Here is a 19147-nt window from a genome sequence, read left to right on the forward strand (position 1 = left end):
GAACCTTCATGTAGCCTACGGTCTGTTCTGACAGTGAATAGGGAGGGGCTGGTTGAACCTTCCTGTATCCTACTGTCTGTTCTGACAGTGAATAGGGAGGGGCTGGTTGAACCTTCATGTAGCCTACGGTCTGTTCTGACAGTGAATAGGGAGGGGGTGGTTGAACCTTCCTGTAGCCTACTGTCTGTTCTGACAGTGAATAGGGAGGGGGCTGGTTGGAACCTTCCTGTATCCTACTGTCTGTTTTCTGACAGTGAATAGGGAGGGGCTGGTTGAACCTTCCTGCATCCTATGGTCTGTTCTGACAGTGAATAGGGAGGGGCTGGTTGAACCTTCCTGCATCCTATGGTCTGTTCTGACAGTGAATAGGGAGGGGCTGGTTGAACCTTCCTGTATCCTACGGTCTGTTCTGACAGTGAATAGGGAGGGGCAAGGCTGGTTGAACCTTCCTGTATCCTACGGTCTGTTCTGACAGTGAATAGGGAGGGGCTGGTTGAACCTTCCTGTAGCCTACTGTCTGTTCTGACAGTGAATAGGGAGGGGCTGGTTGAACCTTCCTGTATCCTACTGTCTGTTCTGACAGTGAATAGGGAGGAGCTGGTTGAACCTTCCTGCATCTTACGGTCTGTTCTGACAGTGAATAGGAAGGGGCAAGGCTGGTTGAACCTTCCTGTAGCCTACTGTCTGTTCTGACAGTGAATAGGGAGGGGCTGGTTGAACCTTCCTGTATCCTACTGTCTGTTCTGACAGTGAACAGGGAGGGAATGGTTGAAACTTCATGTAGTCTACTGTCTGTTCTGACAGTGAATAGGGAGGGGCTGGTTGAACCTTCCTGTAGCCTACGGTCTGTTCTGAGAGTGAACAGGGAGGGGCTGGTTGAACCTTCCTGTAGCCTACGGTCTGTTCTGACAGTGAATAGGGAGGGGCTGGTTGAACCTTCCTGTATCCTACTGTCTGTTCTGACAGTGAATAGGGAGGGGCTGGTTGAACCTTCCTGTATCCTACTGTCTGTTCTGAGAGAGAATAGGGAGGGGCTGGTTGAACCTTCCTGTATCATACTGTCTGTTCTGACAGTGAATAGGGAGGGGCTGGTTGAACCTTCCTGTATCCTACGGTCTGTTCTGACAGTGAATAGGGAGGGGCTGGTTGAACCTTCCTGTATTTTACTGTCTGTTCTGACAGTGAATAGGGAGGGGCTGGTTGAACCTTCATGTAGCCTACTGTCTGTTCTGACAGTGAATAGGGAGGGGCTGGTTGAACCTTCCTGTATCCTACTGTCTGTTCTGACAGTGAATAGGGAGGGGCTGGTTGAACCTTCCTGTATCCTACGGTCTGTTCTGACAGTGAATAGTGAGGGGCTGGTTGAACCTTCCTGTAGCCTACGGTCTGTTCTGAGAGTGAATAGGGAGGGGCTGGTTGAACCTTCCTGTAGCCTACGGTCTGTTCTGACAGTGAATAGGGAGGGGCTGGTTGAACCTTCCTGTAGCCTACGGTCTGTTCTGACAGTGAATAGGGAGGGGCTGGTTGAACCTTCCTGTAGCCTACTGTCTGTTCTGACAGTGAATAGGGAGGGGCTGGTTGAACCTTCCTGTATCCTACGGTCTGTTCTGACAGTGAATAGGGAGGGGCTGGTTGAACCTTCCTGTAGCCTACTGTCTGTTCTGAGAGTGAATAGGGAGGGGCTGGTTGAACCTTCCTGTAGCCTACGGTCTGTTCTGAGAGTGAACAGGGAGGGGCTGGTTGAACCTTCCTGTAGCCTACTGTCTGTTCTGACAGTGAATAGGGAGGGGCTGGTTGAACCTTCCTGTAGCCTACTGTCTGTTCTGACAGTGAATAGGGAGGGGCTGGTTGAACCTTCCTGTATCCTACGGTCTGTTCTGACAGTGAATAGGGAGGGGCTGGTTGAACCTTCCTGCATCCTATGGTCTGTTCTGACAGTGAATAGGGAGGGGCTGGTTGAACCTTCCTGTATCCTACGGTCTGTTCTGACAGTGAATAGGGAGGGGCAAGGCTGGTTGAACCTTCCTGTATCCTACGGTCTGTTCTGACAGTGAATAGGGAGGGGCTGGTTGAACCTTCCTGTAGCCTACTGTCTGTTCTGACAGTGAATAGGGAGGGGATGGTTGAACCTTCCTGTAGCCTACGGTCTGTTCTGACAGTGAATAGGGAGGGGCTGGTTGAACCTTCATGTAGTCTACTGTCTGTTCTGACAGTGAATAGGGAGGGGCTGGTTGAACCTTCCTGTAGCCTACGGTCTGTTCTGACAGTGAATAGGGAGGGGCTGGTTGAACCTTCATGTAGTCTACTGTCTGTTCTGACAGTGAATAGGGAGGGGCAAGGCTGGTTGAACCTTCCTGTATCCTACCGTCTGTTCTGAGAGTGAATAGGGAGGGGCTGGTTGAACCTTCCTGTAGCCTACTGTCTGTTCTGACAGTGAATAGGGAGGGGCTGGTTGAACCTTCCTGTAGCCTACTGTCTGTTCTGAGAGTGAATAGGGAGGGGCTGGTTGAACCTTCCTGTAGCCTACGGTCTGTTCTGAGAGTGAATAGGGAGGGGCTGGTTGACCCTTCATGTATCCTACTGTCTGTTCTGACAGTGAATAGGGAGGGGCTGGTTGAACCTTCCTGTATCCTACGGTCTGTTCTGACAGTGAATAGGGAGGGGCTGGTTGAACCTTCATGTATCCTACGGTCTGTTCTGAGAGTGAACAGGGAGGGGCTGGTTGAACCTTCCTGTAGCCTACGGTCTGTTCTGACAGTGAATAGGGAGGGGCTGGTTGAACCTTCCTGTATCCTACTGTCTGTTCTGACAGTGAATAGGGAGGGTCTGGTTGAACCTTCCTGTATCCTACTGTCTGTTCTGACAGTGAATAGGGAGGGGCTGGTTGAACCTTCCTGTAGCCTACTGTCTGTTCTGACAGTGAATAGGGAGGGGCTGGTTGAACCTTCCTGTATCCTACGGTCTGTTCTGACAGTGAATAGGGAGGGGCTGGTTGAACCTTCCTGTAGCCTACGGTCTGTTCTGACAGTGAATAGGGAGGGGCTGGTTGAACCTTCCTGTAGCCTACGGTCTGTTCTGACAGTGAATAGGGAGGGGCTGGTTGAACCTTCCTGTATCCTACGGTCTGTTCTGACAGTGAATAGGGAGGGGCTGGTTGAACCTTCCTGTATCCTACTGTCTGTTCTGACAGTGAACAGGGAGGGGCTGGTTGAACCTTCCTGTATCCTACTGTCTGTTCTGACAGTGAATAGGGAGGGGCTGGTTGAACCTTCATGTAGCCTACGGTCTGTTCTGACAGTGAATAGGGAGGGGCTGGTTGAACCTTCCTGTATCCTACTGTCTGTTCTGACAGTGAATAGGGAGGGGCTGGTTGAACCTTCATGTAGCCTACGGTCTGTTCTGACAGTGAATAGGGAGGGGCTGGTTGAACCTTCCTGTAGCCTACTGTCTGTTCTGACAGTGAATAGGGAGGGGCTGGTTGAACCTTCCTGTATCCTACTGTCTGTTCTGACAGTGAATAGGGAGGGGCTGGTTGAACCTTCCTGCATCCTATGGTCTGTTCTGACAGTGAATAGGGAGGGGCTGGTTGAACCTTCCTGCATCCTATGGTCTGTTCTGACAGTGAATAGGGAGGGGCTGGTTGAACCTTCCTGTATCCTACTGTCTGTTCTGACAGTGAATAGGGAGGGGCTGGTTGAACCTTCCTGTATCCTACGGTCTGTTCTGACAGTGAATAGTGAGGGGCTGGTTGAACCTTCCTGTAGCCTACGGTCTGTTCTGAGAGTGAATAGGGAGGGGCTGGTTGAACCTTCCTGTAGCCTACGGTCTGTTCTGACAGTGAATAGGGAGGGGCTGGTTGAACCTTCCTGTAGCCTACGGTCTGTTCTGACAGTGAATAGGGAGGGGCTGGTTGAACCTTCCTGTAGCCTACTGTCTGTTCTGACAGTGAATAGGGAGGGGCTGGTTGAACCTTCCTGTATCCTACGGTCTGTTCTGACAGTGAATAGGGAGGGGCTGGTTGAACCTTCCTGTAGCCTACTGTCTGTTCTGAGAGTGAATAGGGAGGGGCTGGTTGAACCTTCCTGTAGCCTACGGTCTGTTCTGAGAGTGAACAGGGAGGGGCTGGTTGAACCTTCCTGTAGCCTACTGTCTGTTCTGACAGTGAATAGGGAGGGGCTGGTTGAACCTTCCTGTAGCCTACTGTCTGTTCTGACAGTGAATAGGGAGGGGCTGGTTGAACCTTCCTGTATCCTACGGTCTGTTCTGACAGTGAATAGGGAGGGGCTGGTTGAACCTTCCTGCATCCTATGGTCTGTTCTGACAGTGAATAGGGAGGGGCTGGTTGAACCTTCCTGTATCCTACGGTCTGTTCTGACAGTGAATAGGGAGGGGCAAGGCTGGTTGAACCTTCCTGTATCCTACGGTCTGTTCTGACAGTGAATAGGGAGGGGCTGGTTGAACCTTCCTGTAGCCTACTGTCTGTTCTGACAGTGAATAGGGAGGGGATGGTTGAACCTTCCTGTAGCCTACGGTCTGTTCTGACAGTGAATAGGGAGGGGCTGGTTGAACCTTCATGTAGTCTACTGTCTGTTCTGACAGTGAATAGGGAGGGGCTGGTTGAACCTTCCTGTAGCCTACGGTCTGTTCTGACAGTGAATAGGGAGGGGCTGGTTGAACCTTCATGTAGTCTACTGTCTGTTCTGACAGTGAATAGGGAGGGGCAAGGCTGGTTGAACCTTCCTGTATCCTACCGTCTGTTCTGAGAGTGAATAGGGAGGGGCTGGTTGAACCTTCCTGTAGCCTACTGTCTGTTCTGACAGTGAATAGGGAGGGGCTGGTTGAACCTTCCTGTAGCCTACTGTCTGTTCTGAGAGTGAATAGGGAGGGGCTGGTTGAACCTTCCTGTAGCCTACGGTCTGTTCTGAGAGTGAATAGGGAGGGGCTGGTTGACCCTTCATGTATCCTACTGTCTGTTCTGACAGTGAATAGGGAGGGGCTGGTTGAACCTTCCTGTATCCTACGGTCTGTTCTGACAGTGAATAGGGAGGGGCTGGTTGAACCTTCATGTATCCTACGGTCTGTTCTGAGAGTGAACAGGGAGGGGCTGGTTGAACCTTCCTGTAGCCTACGGTCTGTTCTGACAGTGAATAGGGAGGGGCTGGTTGAACCTTCCTGTATCCTACTGTCTGTTCTGACAGTGAATAGGGAGGGTCTGGTTGAACCTTCCTGTATCCTACTGTCTGTTCTGACAGTGAATAGGGAGGGGCTGGTTGAACCTTCCTGTAGCCTACTGTCTGTTCTGACAGTGAATAGGGAGGGGCTGGTTGAACCTTCCTGTATCCTACGGTCTGTTCTGACAGTGAATAGGGAGGGGCTGGTTGAACCTTCCTGTAGCCTACGGTCTGTTCTGACAGTGAATAGGGAGGGGCTGGTTGAACCTTCCTGTAGCCTACGGTCTGTTCTGACAGTGAATAGGGAGGGGCTGGTTGAACCTTCCTGTATCCTACGGTCTGTTCTGACAGTGAATAGGGAGGGGCTGGTTGAACCTTCCTGTATCCTACTGTCTGTTCTGACAGTGAACAGGGAGGGGCTGGTTGAACCTTCCTGTATCCTACTGTCTGTTCTGACAGTGAATAGGGAGGGGCTGGTTGAACCTTCATGTAGCCTACGGTCTGTTCTGACAGTGAATAGGGAGGGGCTGGTTGAACCTTCCTGTATCCTACTGTCTGTTCTGACAGTGAATAGGGAGGGGCTGGTTGAACCTTCATGTAGCCTACGGTCTGTTCTGACAGTGAATAGGGAGGGGCTGGTTGAACCTTCCTGTAGCCTACTGTCTGTTCTGACAGTGAATAGGGAGGGGCTGGTTGAACCTTCCTGTATCCTACTGTCTGTTCTGACAGTGAATAGGGAGGGGCTGGTTGAACCTTCCTGCATCCTATGGTCTGTTCTGACAGTGAATAGGGAGGGGCTGGTTGAACCTTCCTGCATCCTATGGTCTGTTCTGACAGTGAATAGGGAGGGGCTGGTTGAACCTTCCTGTATCCTACGGTCTGTTCTGACAGTGAATAGGGAGGGGCAAGGCTGGTTGAACCTTCCTGTATCCTACGGTCTGTTCTGACAGTGAATAGGGAGGGGCTGGTTGAACCTTCCTGTAGCCTACTGTCTGTTCTGACAGTGAATAGGGAGGGGCTGGTTGAACCTTCCTGTATCCTACTGTCTGTTCTGACAGTGAATAGGGAGGAGCTGGTTGAACCTTCCTGCATCTTACGGTCTGTTCTGACAGTGAATAGGAAGGGGCAAGGCTGGTTGAACCTTCCTGTAGCCTACTGTCTGTTCTGACAGTGAATAGGGAGGGGCTGGTTGAACCTTCCTGTATCCTACTGTCTGTTCTGACAGTGAACAGGGAGGGAATGGTTGAAACTTCATGTAGTCTACTGTCTGTTCTGACAGTGAATAGGGAGGGGCTGGTTGAACCTTCCTGTAGCCTACGGTCTGTTCTGAGAGTGAACAGGGAGGGGCTGGTTGAACCTTCCTGTAGCCTACGGTCTGTTCTGACAGTGAATAGGGAGGGGCTGGTTGAACCTTCCTGTATCCTACTGTCTGTTCTGACAGTGAATAGGGAGGGGCTGGTTGAACCTTCCTGTATCCTACTGTCTGTTCTGAGAGAGAATAGGGAGGGGCTGGTTGAACCTTCCTGTATCATACTGTCTGTTCTGACAGTGAATAGGGAGGGGCTGGTTGAACCTTCCTGTATCCTACGGTCTGTTCTGACAGTGAATAGGGAGGGGCTGGTTGAACCTTCCTGTATTTTACTGTCTGTTCTGACAGTGAATAGGGAGGGGCTGGTTGAACCTTCCTGTAGCCTACTGTCTGTTCTGACAGTGAATAGGGAGGGGCTGGTTGAACCTTCCTGTATCCTACTGTCTGTTCTGACAGTGAATAGGGAGGGGCTGGTTGAACCTTCCTGCATCCTATGGTCTGTTCTGACAGTGAATAGGGAGGGGCTGGTTGAACCTTCCTGCATCCTATGGTCTGTTCTGACAGTGAATAGGGAGGGGCTGGTTGAACCTTCCTGTATCCTACGGTCTGTTCTGACAGTGAATAGGGAGGGGCAAGGCTGGTTGAACCTTCCTGTATCCTACGGTCTGTTCTGACAGTGAATAGGGAGGGGCTGGTTGAACCTTCCTGTAGCCTACTGTCTGTTCTGACAGTGAATAGGGAGGGGCTGGTTGAACCTTCCTGTATCCTACTGTCTGTTCTGACAGTGAATAGGGAGGAGCTGGTTGAACCTTCCTGCATCTTACGGTCTGTTCTGACAGTGAATAGGAAGGGGCAAGGCTGGTTGAACCTTCCTGTAGCCTACTGTCTGTTCTGACAGTGAATAGGGAGGGGCTGGTTGAACCTTCCTGTATCCTACTGTCTGTTCTGACAGTGAACAGGGAGGGAATGGTTGAAACTTCATGTAGTCTACTGTCTGTTCTGACAGTGAATAGGGAGGGGCTGGTTGAACCTTCCTGTAGCCTACGGTCTGTTCTGAGAGTGAACAGGGAGGGGCTGGTTGAACCTTCCTGTAGCCTACGGTCTGTTCTGACAGTGAATAGGGAGGGGCTGGTTGAACCTTCCTGTATCCTACTGTCTGTTCTGACAGTGAATAGGGAGGGGCTGGTTGAACCTTCCTGTATCCTACTGTCTGTTCTGAGAGAGAATAGGGAGGGGCTGGTTGAACCTTCCTGTATCATACTGTCTGTTCTGACAGTGAATAGGGAGGGGCTGGTTGAACCTTCCTGTATCCTACGGTCTGTTCTGACAGTGAATAGGGAGGGGCTGGTTGAACCTTCCTGTATTTTACTGTCTGTTCTGACAGTGAATAGGGAGGGGCTGGTTGAACCTTCATGTAGCCTACTGTCTGTTCTGACAGTGAATAGGGAGGGGCTGGTTGAACCTTCCTGTATCCTACTGTCTGTTCTGACAGTGAATAGGGAGGGGCTGGTTGAACCTTCCTGTATCCTACGGTCTGTTCTGACAGTGAATAGTGAGGGGCTGGTTGAACCTTCCTGTAGCCTACGGTCTGTTCTGAGAGTGAATAGGGAGGGGCTGGTTGAACCTTCCTGTAGCCTACGGTCTGTTCTGACAGTGAATAGGGAGGGGCTGGTTGAACCTTCCTGTAGCCTACGGTCTGTTCTGACAGTGAATAGGGAGGGGCTGGTTGAACCTTCCTGTAGCCTACTGTCTGTTCTGACAGTGAATAGGGAGGGGCTGGTTGAACCTTCCTGTATCCTACGGTCTGTTCTGACAGTGAATAGGGAGGGGCTGGTTGAACCTTCCTGTAGCCTACTGTCTGTTCTGAGAGTGAATAGGGAGGGGCTGGTTGAACCTTCCTGTAGCCTACGGTCTGTTCTGAGAGTGAACAGGGAGGGGCTGGTTGAACCTTCCTGTAGCCTACTGTCTGTTCTGACAGTGAATAGGGAGGGGCTGGTTGAACCTTCCTGTAGCCTACTGTCTGTTCTGACAGTGAATAGGGAGGGGCTGGTTGAACCTTCCTGTATCCTACGGTCTGTTCTGACAGTGAATAGGGAGGGGCTGGTTGAACCTTCCTGCATCCTATGGTCTGTTCTGACAGTGAATAGGGAGGGGCTGGTTGAACCTTCCTGTATCCTACGGTCTGTTCTGACAGTGAATAGGGAGGGGCAAGGCTGGTTGAACCTTCCTGTATCCTACGGTCTGTTCTGACAGTGAATAGGGAGGGGCTGGTTGAACCTTCCTGTAGCCTACTGTCTGTTCTGACAGTGAATAGGGAGGGGCTGGTTGAACCTTCCTGTATCCTACTGTCTGTTCTGACAGTGAATAGGGAGGAGCTGGTTGAACCTTCCTGCATCTTACGGTCTGTTCTGACAGTGAATAGGAAGGGGCAAGGCTGGTTGAACCTTCCTGTAGCCTACTGTCTGTTCTGACAGTGAATAGGGAGGGGCTGGTTGAACCTTCCTGTATCCTACTGTCTGTTCTGACAGTGAACAGGGAGGGAATGGTTGAAACTTCATGTAGTCTACTGTCTGTTCTGACAGTGAATAGGGAGGGGCTGGTTGAACCTTCCTGTAGCCTACGGTCTGTTCTGACAGTGAATAGGGAGGGGCTGGTTGAACCTTCCTGTAGCCTACGGTCTGTTCTGAGAGTGAACAGGGAGGGGCTGGTTGAACCTTCCTGTAGCCTACGGTCTGTTCTGACAGTGAATAGGGAGGGGCTGGTTGAACCTTCCTGTATCCTACTGTCTGTTCTGACAGTGAATAGGGAGGGGCTGGTTGAACCTTCCTGTAGCCTACGGTCTGTTCTGACAGTGAATAGGGAGGGGCTGGTTGAACCTTCCTGTATCCTACTGTCTGTTCTGACAGTGAATAGGGAGGGGCTGGTTGAACCTTCCTGTAGCCTACGGTCTGTTCTGACAGTGAATAGGGAGGGGCTGGTTGAACCTTCCTGTATCCTACTGTCTGTTCTGACAGTGAATAGGGAGGGGCTGGTTGAACCTTCCTGTATCCTACTGTCTGTTCTGAGAGAGAATAGGGAGGGGCTGGTTGAACCTTCCTGTATCATACTGTCTGTTCTGACAGTGAATAGGGAGGGGCTGGTTGAACCTTCCTGTATCCTACGGTCTGTTCTGACAGTGAATAGGGAGGGGCTGGTTGAACCTTCCTGTATTTTACTGTCTGTTCTGACAGTGAATAGGGAGGGGCTGGTTGAACCTTCATGTAGCCTACTGTCTGTTCTGACAGTGAATAGGGAGGGGCTGGTTGAACCTTCCTGTATCCTACTGTCTGTTCTGACAGTGAATAGGGAGGGGCTGGTTGAACCTTCCTGTATCCTACGGTCTGTTCTGACAGTGAATAGTGAGGGGCTGGTTGAACCTTCCTGTAGCCTACGGTCTGTTCTGAGAGTGAATAGGGAGGGGCTGGTTGAACCTTCCTGTAGCCTACGGTCTGTTCTGACAGTGAATAGGGAGGGGCTGGTTGAACCTTCCTGTAGCCTACGGTCTGTTCTGACAGTGAATAGGGAGGGGCTGGTTGAACCTTCCTGTAGCCTACTGTCTGTTCTGACAGTGAATAGGGAGGGGCTGGTTGAACCTTCCTGTATCCTACGGTCTGTTCTGACAGTGAATAGGGAGGGGCTGGTTGAACCTTCCTGTAGCCTACTGTCTGTTCTGAGAGTGAATAGGGAGGGGCTGGTTGAACCTTCCTGTAGCCTACGGTCTGTTCTGAGAGTGAACAGGGAGGGGCTGGTTGAACCTTCCTGTAGCCTACTGTCTGTTCTGACAGTGAATAGGGAGGGGCTGGTTGAACCTTCCTGTAGCCTACTGTCTGTTCTGACAGTGAACAGGGAGGGTCAAGGCTGGTTGAACCTCACTCTGCTTGGAGGTTCTACGTTACGACACATGCACCAAAAGCATTTGCACAAACTACATGAACAGAGAAGCAATAAAAATGGGGAAAAGCTGAAAAGAGAATATAACAGACTCTTCATGGATTTTTTTTTTATACGTTTATATATTTATAACGGACACTGTGCTCGGTTATGGTTACACACCATGTAAATTACACTGAGTGTACAAAACATTAGGAACACCTTCCTACTATTGAGTTGCACGCCCTTTTGCCCTCAGAACAGCCTCCGTTCGGAGGACTCTACACGGTGTCGAAAGCGTTCCTGCTAACCCATGTTGACGCTTCCCACAGTTGTGTCAAGTTGGCTGGATGTCCTTTTGGTGGTGGACCATTCTTGATACACATGCGAAACTGTTGAGCGTGACAAACCCGACAGCGATGTAGTTCTTGACACAAACCGGTGCGCCTGGCACCTACTACCATACCCCGTTCAAAGGCATTTAAAATATTTTGTCTTGCCCATTCACCCTCTGAATGGCACACATACACAATCCATGTCTCAATTGTCTCAAGGCTTAAAAATACTTCTTCAACATGTCTCTTCCCATTCATCTACACTGATTGAAGTGGATTTAACAAGTGACATCAATAAGGGATCATAGCTTTAACCTGGATTTACCTGGTCAGTCTATGTCATGGAAAGAGCAGGTGTTCTTAATGTTTTGTACCCTCAGTGTATCATAATAATTTACACACATGGTGTCACACAGACGATACACATCTGAATTCTTGGACCTCTTAGACCACACTGTGTTATCCTCCATGTGGTCAGGTGTTATCACTGTCTATTTCATTCACATTGTCTCTTCTCCTTCTCTCCCCGTCTCTCTCAACAGCGTGAGTGTATCTCTGTTCACGTGGGCCAGGCTGGAGTCCAGATGGGTAACGCCTGTTGGGAGCTGTACTGCCTGGAGCATGGGATCCAGCCAGACGGACAGATGCCCAGTGACAAGCCCACAGGTAACCTCGACGACTCTTTCACCACCTTCTTCAGCGCCACGGGCACTGGGAAGTACGTGCCACATCTTCGTCGACCTGGAACCCACCGTTATCGGTAAGTTGTTTGTCTTTTTACAGAAACTTTTATCCTTTTGAAAAACATTTCAACATTTACGACGCACCTACTAAAGCAAATCTCAGATGTTCCAGTGCATTCCATTTCTAAATGTGTACACAACATCATCCACTGGTATCTGGTCTTCTCTCCATGTAGAAAAATACTGTTTTCTCTTTCTCCAGATGAGGTGAGGACAGGTACCTATCGCCAGCTGTTCCACCCTGAGCAGCTCATCTCAGTCAAGGAGGATGCTGCCAACAACTACGCCCGCGGTCACTACACCATCGGCAAGGAGATCATTGACATCGTGCTGGACAGGACAAACTGGTAAGAATGCTTGAAGAATGAATTGTTGACAATTAGAGACATGATATGATAAATAAGAAGCTTTTCTCCCATAACCCTCGTAACCCATAACCCCCGTAACCCATAACCCATAACCCTCTCGTAAACCATAACCCCCTCGTAACCCATAACCCCCGTAACCCATAACCCCCGTAACCCATAACCCTCGTAACCCATAACCCCCGTAACCCATAACCCTCGTAACCCATAACCCCGTAACCCATAACCCCCGTAACCCATAACCCTCGTAACCCATAACCCTCGTAACCCATAACCCCCGTAACCCATAACCCTTGTAACCCATAACCCCCGTAACCCATACCCCCCGTAACCCATAACCCCCGTAACCCATAACCCTCGTAACCCATAACCCTCGTAACCCATAACCCCCGTAACCCATAACCCCCGTAACCCATAACCCCCTCGTAACCCATAGCCCCCGTAACCCATAACCCTCGTAACCCACAACCCCCGTAACCCATAACCCTCATAACCCATAACCCTCGTAACCCATAACCCCCGTAACCCATAACCCCCGTAACCCATAACCCCCGTAACCCATAACCCCCGTAACCCATAACCCTAGTAACCCATAACCTCCGTAACCCATAGCCCCCGTAACCCATAACCCCCGTAACCCATAACCCTCGTAACCCATAAACCCCGTAACCCATAACCCTCGTAACCCATAACCTCCGTAACCCATAACCCCCATAACCCATAACCCCCGTAACCCATAACCCTCGTAACCCATAACCCCCGTAACCCATAACCCATAACCCTCCTAACCCTGCGTTATTCCCAATATCATTTGATAACGGTTGAACCATCAAAATAAAAAGGGGGAGAATAGACAGCCTTGTGGTACACCACAGTTGATGTTATACTGAACTAAATTAGAAGCGCAACATTTCAATTCAAAGATTTTACTGAGTTACAGTTCATATAAGGAAATCAGTTAGGCCCTAATCTACTGAGTTACAGGTCATATAAGGAAATCAGTTAGGCCCTAATCTACTGAGTTACAGGTCATATAAGGAAATCAGTTCGGCCCTAATCTATGGATTTCACATGACTGGAAATACACATATGCACGTTGACATCAGCAAACCACTCACCCACATGATGCCATACTGTCTGCCATCTACCCGGTACAGTTGAAACCGGTATTCATCTGTCAAGAGCACACTTCTCCAGCGTGTTGGTGGCCATCGAAGGTGAGCATTTGCCAACTGAAGTTGGTTACGAAGTCAAATTGCAATCAGGTCAAGACCCTATTGAGGACGACAAGCATGTAGATGAGCTTCCTTGAGACGGCTTCTTCGGTTGTGCAAACCCACAGTTTCATCATCTGTCTGGGTGGCTGGTCTCAGACAATCCCGCAGGTGAAGAAGCCGGATGTGGAGGTCCTGGACTGGCGTGGTTACTTGTCGTCTGCGGTTCTGAGGGTGGTTGGACATACTGACAAATCCTCTAAAACATCGTTCGAGGGGGCTTATGGTAGATAAATAAACATGAAATTCTCTGGCAACAGCTCTGGTGGACATTCCTGCAGTCAGCATGCCAATTGTACGCTCCTTCAAATATGTGGCATTGTGTTGTGTGACAAAACTGCACATTTTAGAGTGGCATTTTCTTGTCCCCAGCAAAAGTTGCACCTGTGTAATGATCATGCTGTTTAATCAGCTTCTTGATATGCCACACCTGTCAGGTAGATGGATTATCTTGGCAAAGGAGAAATGCTCACTAACAGAGATGTAAACACATTTGTTCACAAAATCAGAAATAAGCTTTTTGTGCGTATTCAACATTTCTGGGATCTTTTATTTCAGCTCATGAAACATGGGACCAATACTTTATATGTTGTGTTCATACTTCTGTTCAGTGTAAAAACAGAAAGAGCAGCTGTAGCGATTGTAACAGCCAAATAAACAAACAATATTGTAAAGCGTCTGTGTGTAGCTGGGAAGATGAGTCAGGCGCAGGACAGCAGATAAGAGTAAAGAAAGCAATTTTACTCAAAATATATCCCAATACACGTCGTAAATAGAAGGCCACACAATACGGACCGCAATACAAAAAACAATTACTCACAAACAAACATGGGGGAACAGAGGGTTAAATAATGAACAAGTAATTTGGGGATTGAAAGCAGGTGTGTAAGACAAAGACAAAACAAATGGAAAATGAAAAGTGAATCGGCGTTGGTTAGAAGGCCGGTGACGTCGACCGCCGAACGCCGCCCGAACAAGGAGAGGGACCGACTTCGGCGGAAGTCGTGACAAATATATCGTCTATAAATCCCTAATAGGGATGTAAACAAATTTGTGCAAAACATTTGAGAGAAATAAGCTTTTTCCTGCACGTTCCTCGTCCCCTGCCTCAGGTGGAACAGATGTTCACCCGCTGCTCGACCCTCAGGCGGGTGGTCGAAAACTACCCGAAAGCGGCGAGTGAACTCTACGTAATGGTCCAACGCCGCATCTCCTTCACTCCATACAGCGTTGGCCCACTCCAGGGCTTTGCCTGAGAGGCAGGAGACGAGGTCGGACACGCTCTCATGCCCCGAAGGAGCCGGGTGGACGGTCGCCAGGTAGAGCTCAAGCTGAAAAACATTTGAGAGAAATAAGCTTTTTGTGCATATGAACATTTCAGGGATCTTTTATTTCAGCTAATTTATATATACACCATCAGAAAGTATTCACACCCCTTGAATTCTTCCCAATTTTGTTCTGTTACTGTCTGAGTTTAAAATGTATTGAATTGAGATTTTGTGTCAGTGGCCTACAATACCCCATAATGTAAATGTGGAATTGTTTTTCGAAATTTGTACTAATTATAAAACAATATGTAAACTGAAATATCTTATTTCAATAAGTATTCAACCCCTTCTGTTATGACAAGCCGAAATAAGTTCAGGATAAAAAATGTGCTTAATTGTTATTTGCTTAACAAGTCACATAATAAGTTGCATGGACTTACTCTGTGTGCAATAATAGTGTTTAACATGATTTTGAATGACAACCTCATCTCTGTACCACACACATACAACTATCTGTACAATTACATACAATTACCTGTACAATTACCTCAGTCAAGCAGTCAATTTAAAACACAGATTCAACCACAAAGACCAGGGAGGTTTTAAAATGCCCCGCGAAGAAGGGCACCTATTGGTAGATGTGTAAAAATGTAAAAAGCAGACATTAAATATCCCTTTGAACATGGTGAAGTTATTCATTACACTTTAGATGGTGTATCAACACAAACTCACTAAAAAGATACAGGCGTCCTTCCTAACTCAGTTGCCGGAGAGGAAGGAAACCACTCAGCGATTTCACCATGAGGCCAGTGGGGATTTTAAAACAGTTACAAAGTTTAAACGCTGGGATAGGAAAAAACTGAGGACTGTTCAAAAACTGTTCAGAATACAACTATTCCAAAACATGCATTCTGTTTGCAACAAGGAACTAAAGTAATACTGCAAACAATTTGGCTAAGAAACTAACTTTATGTCCTGAATACAAAGTGTTATTTTTGGGGCAAATCCAAGTACCACTCTTCATATTTTCAAGCATGGTGGTGGCTGCATCATGTTATGGGTATGCTTGTCATCGGCAAGGACTAGGGAGTTTTTTTAGGATAAAAATAAACTGAATACAGCTATAAGCACAGGCAAAATCCTAGAGAAAAACCTGGTTCAGTCTGCTTTCCAATAGACACTGGGAGATAATTCACCTTTCAGCAGGGCAATAACCTAAAACACCAAGGCCAATCCTACACTGGAGTTTCTTACCAAGAAGACATTGAATATTTCTGAATGGCCTTGTTACTTTTTGTACTTAAATCATCTTGAAAATATAGGACAAGACTTGAAAATTGCAGTCTAGCAATCATCAACAAATAACTTGAAGATATTCTTCAAAGAATAACGTGCAAATATTGTACAATCCAGGTGTGCAAAGCTCCTAGAAACGTACCCAGAAAGACTTACAGTGGTAATCGCTGCCAAAGGTGATTCTAACATGTATTCACTCAGGGGTGTGAGTACTTATATAATTTAGATATTTCTGTATTTCATTTTCAATGCATTTGCAAAAATGTCTTAAAACGTGTTTTCACTTTTTCATTATGGGGTAATGTGTATAGATGGGTGAAAAATATATATTTAATCAACTGCAACACCCCATAGCAAAATATGTAGAATTGTAGGAAATTAACTTTAAAACTTTTTTCTCTTCAGCATCGTGGGGGGGATGAGGAGGAGGCACTAAAATATTTTCCAACGAGGTGGGGGCCACCCCAACCAAATCTCGCTTAGGGCCCTCCAAGGCTAGAGCCGGCCCTGTATGAGACTATAAACGTCGGCTACGTGGCTGTTTATACAACTTGCATGGCTGCAGTGACACCTAGTGTCTGTAAGTCTGTACTGTATTATCATGCCTCCCAACTCATCTCAGAAGTGAACCACAAGAGACTGGATTTCAAATTGAGTTGGAAAGTCAAGTCACTGATTAAAAAGCATGATAATGTTTCCTCTATTGTGAAATAAAACTGTAGAATGGTTTTGGGTGTAGACTGTAATACTACAAGGCAAACTCTTGTAGCCCCAAAAGCCCTAAGGCACAAAGCAAGTGCAAGTACTGGTTAAGTGTTTCTTTAAAAACATATTTGTTTTGCCAGTTCTCTGATGGCCTAAATCATTATCATTACTGTGACCCCACCTATATCTAGTTGTTATTGTATTGTATTGTATTGTATTGTATTGTACCTATATCTAGTTGTTATTGTATTGTATTATGTTGTATTGTATTGTATTGTATTGTATTGTATTGTACCTATATCTTGTTATTATTCTACTTTCTGACCTTTAGGATGTGTAGTTTCTATTTCGAATGTCTTCAAATCTATTAACATATGTTTTAGGTAGGCTACAATAACATTTATTTTCGTTTTTCTTGGAATAGAAACATCATAATATACTGTAAATCTATTTTATTATGGGTGGGATCCCAGTAATTAAAATACATTTTAAAAAAGTAATAAAGAAGTGATAATGGAAATAAAAAATTATAGGCAGAACCTGTGGCTGAGCCTGCCCAGAACCTGTGGCTGAGCAGTACCAGCACTTGTGGCTGAGCCTGCCCAGAGCTTGTGGCTGAGCAGTACCAAACCTTGTGGCTGAGCCTGCCCAGAACCTGTGGCTGAGCAGTACCATAACTTGTGGCTGAGCAGTACCAGAACCTGTGGCTGAGCAGTACCAGCACCTGTGGCTGAGCAGTACCAGAACCTGTGGCTGAGCAGTACCAGAGCTTGTTGCTGAGCCTGCCCAGAACCTGTGGCTGAGCCTGCCCAGAGCTTGTGGCTGAGCAGTACCAGAGCTTGTGGCTGAGCCTGCCCAGAACCTGTGGCTGAGCAGTACCATAACTTGTGGCTGAGCAGTACCAGAACCTGTGGCTGAGCAGTACCAGCACCTGTGGCTGAGCAGTACCAGAACCTGTGGCTGAGCAGTACCAGAGCTTGTTGCTGAGCCTGCCCAGAACCTGTGGCTGAGCCTGCCCAGAGCTTGTGGCTGAGCAGTACCAGAGCTTGTGGCTGAGCAGTACCAGAGCTTGTGGCTGAGCAGTACCAGAGCTTGTGGCTGAGCCTGCCCAGAGCTTGTGGCTGAGCCTTCCCAGAGCTTGTGGCTGAGCCTGCCCAGAACCTGTGGCTGAGCCTGCCCAGAACTTGTGGCTGAGCCTTCCCAGAGCTTGTGGCTGAGCCTGCCCAGAACCTGTGGCTGAGCCTGCCCAGAACTTGTGGCTGAGCTTGCTCAGAACTTGTAGCTGAGCCTGCCAAGAACTTGTGGCTGAGCTTGCCCAGAACTTGTGGCTGAGCCTGCCCAGAACTTGTGGCTGAGCCTGCCCAGAACTTGTGGCTGAGCCTGCCCAGAACATGTGGCTGAGCAGTACCAGAGCGACATTGGAGCAGGAGAGAAGGCTAACACCATTTCTTCATTACAGCTTTATTCTATAATGGATTGAATTGCCCCCCCCCCTCCCCCCCATCAATCTACACACAATACCCCATAATGACAAAGCAAATAAAACATATACATAATTATTCAGACCCTTTACTCAGTACTTTGTTGAAGCCCCTTTGGCAGGATGTACAACCTTGAGTCTTCTTGGGTATGATGCTACAAGCTTGGCACACCTGTATATGGGGGAGTTTCTCCCATTCTTCTCTGCAGATCCTCTCAAGCTCTGTCATGTTGGATGGTGAGCGTTGCTGCACAGCTATTTTCAGGTCTCTCCAGAGATGTTAGATCGGGTTCAAGTCCGGGCTCTGGCTGGGCCACTCAAGGACATTCAGAGACTTGTCCCGAAGTCACTCCTGCGTTGTCTTGGCTGTGTGATTAGGGTCGTGGTCCTGTTGGAAGGTGAACGTTCACCCCAGTCTGAGGTCCTGAGCGCTCTGGAGCAGGTTTTCATCAAGGATCTCTCTGTAGTTTGCTCCATTCATCTTTCCCTCAATCCTGACTAGTCTCCCAGTCCCTGTTGCTGAAAAACATCCCTGCAGCGTGATGCTGCCACCACCATGCTTCACCATAGAGATGGTGCCAGGTTTCCTCCAGACGTGACGCTTGGCATTCATTCTTAAGAGTTCAGTCTTGGTTTCATCTGAACAGAGAATCTTGTTTCTAATGGTCAGCGTCCTTTAGGTTCTCCAACTCCACAGAGGAACTTTGGACCTCTGTCAGAGTGACCATCGGGTTCTTGGTCACCTCCCTGACCAAGGCCCTTCTCCTCCGAAGGCTCAGTTTGGCCAGGCGGCCAAGCTCTAGGAAGAGTCTTGGTGGTTCCGAACTTCTTCCATTTAAGAATGATGGAGGCCACTGTGTTTTTTGGGACCTTCATTGCTGCAGAAATGTTTTGGTACCCTTTCCCAGATCTGTGCCTCGACGCAATCCTGTCTTGGAGCTCTACAATTCATTCGATCTCATGGCTTGGTTTATGCTCTGACATGCACCGTCAACTGTGGGACCTTATATAGACAGGTGTGCCTTTCCAAATCATGTCCAATCAATTGAATTTACCACAGGTGGATTCCAATCAAGTTGTAGAAACATCTCAAGGATGATCAATAGAAACAGAATGCACCTGAGCTCAATTTCCCCAAGTCCAGAAAAAACTATGGGAGGCACACTGTACTACATAGAGCCATGACTACATGGAACTCTAATCCAATTTTTGAGGCTGTAATGTAATAAATGTGAAAAAGGTCAAGGGGTCTGAATACTTTCCAAATGTACTGAAGATGCTCTGGCATTCAA

At 48.2% G+C, this 19147-nt stretch overlaps 1 pseudogene; it reads left to right on the forward strand.

The window, feature by feature from the left end:
• The window catches only part of LOC120064522, a 14500-nt pseudogene extending 2216 nt beyond the window's left edge, over positions 1-12284 (forward strand).
• The last annotated feature ends 6863 nt before the right edge of the window (positions 12285-19147 follow it).

Source organism: Salvelinus namaycush, chromosome 19 (genome assembly GCF_016432855.1).
Source record: "Salvelinus namaycush isolate Seneca chromosome 19, SaNama_1.0, whole genome shotgun sequence".
In the NCBI taxonomy this organism is placed as follows: Eukaryota; Metazoa; Chordata; class Actinopteri; order Salmoniformes; family Salmonidae; genus Salvelinus; species Salvelinus namaycush.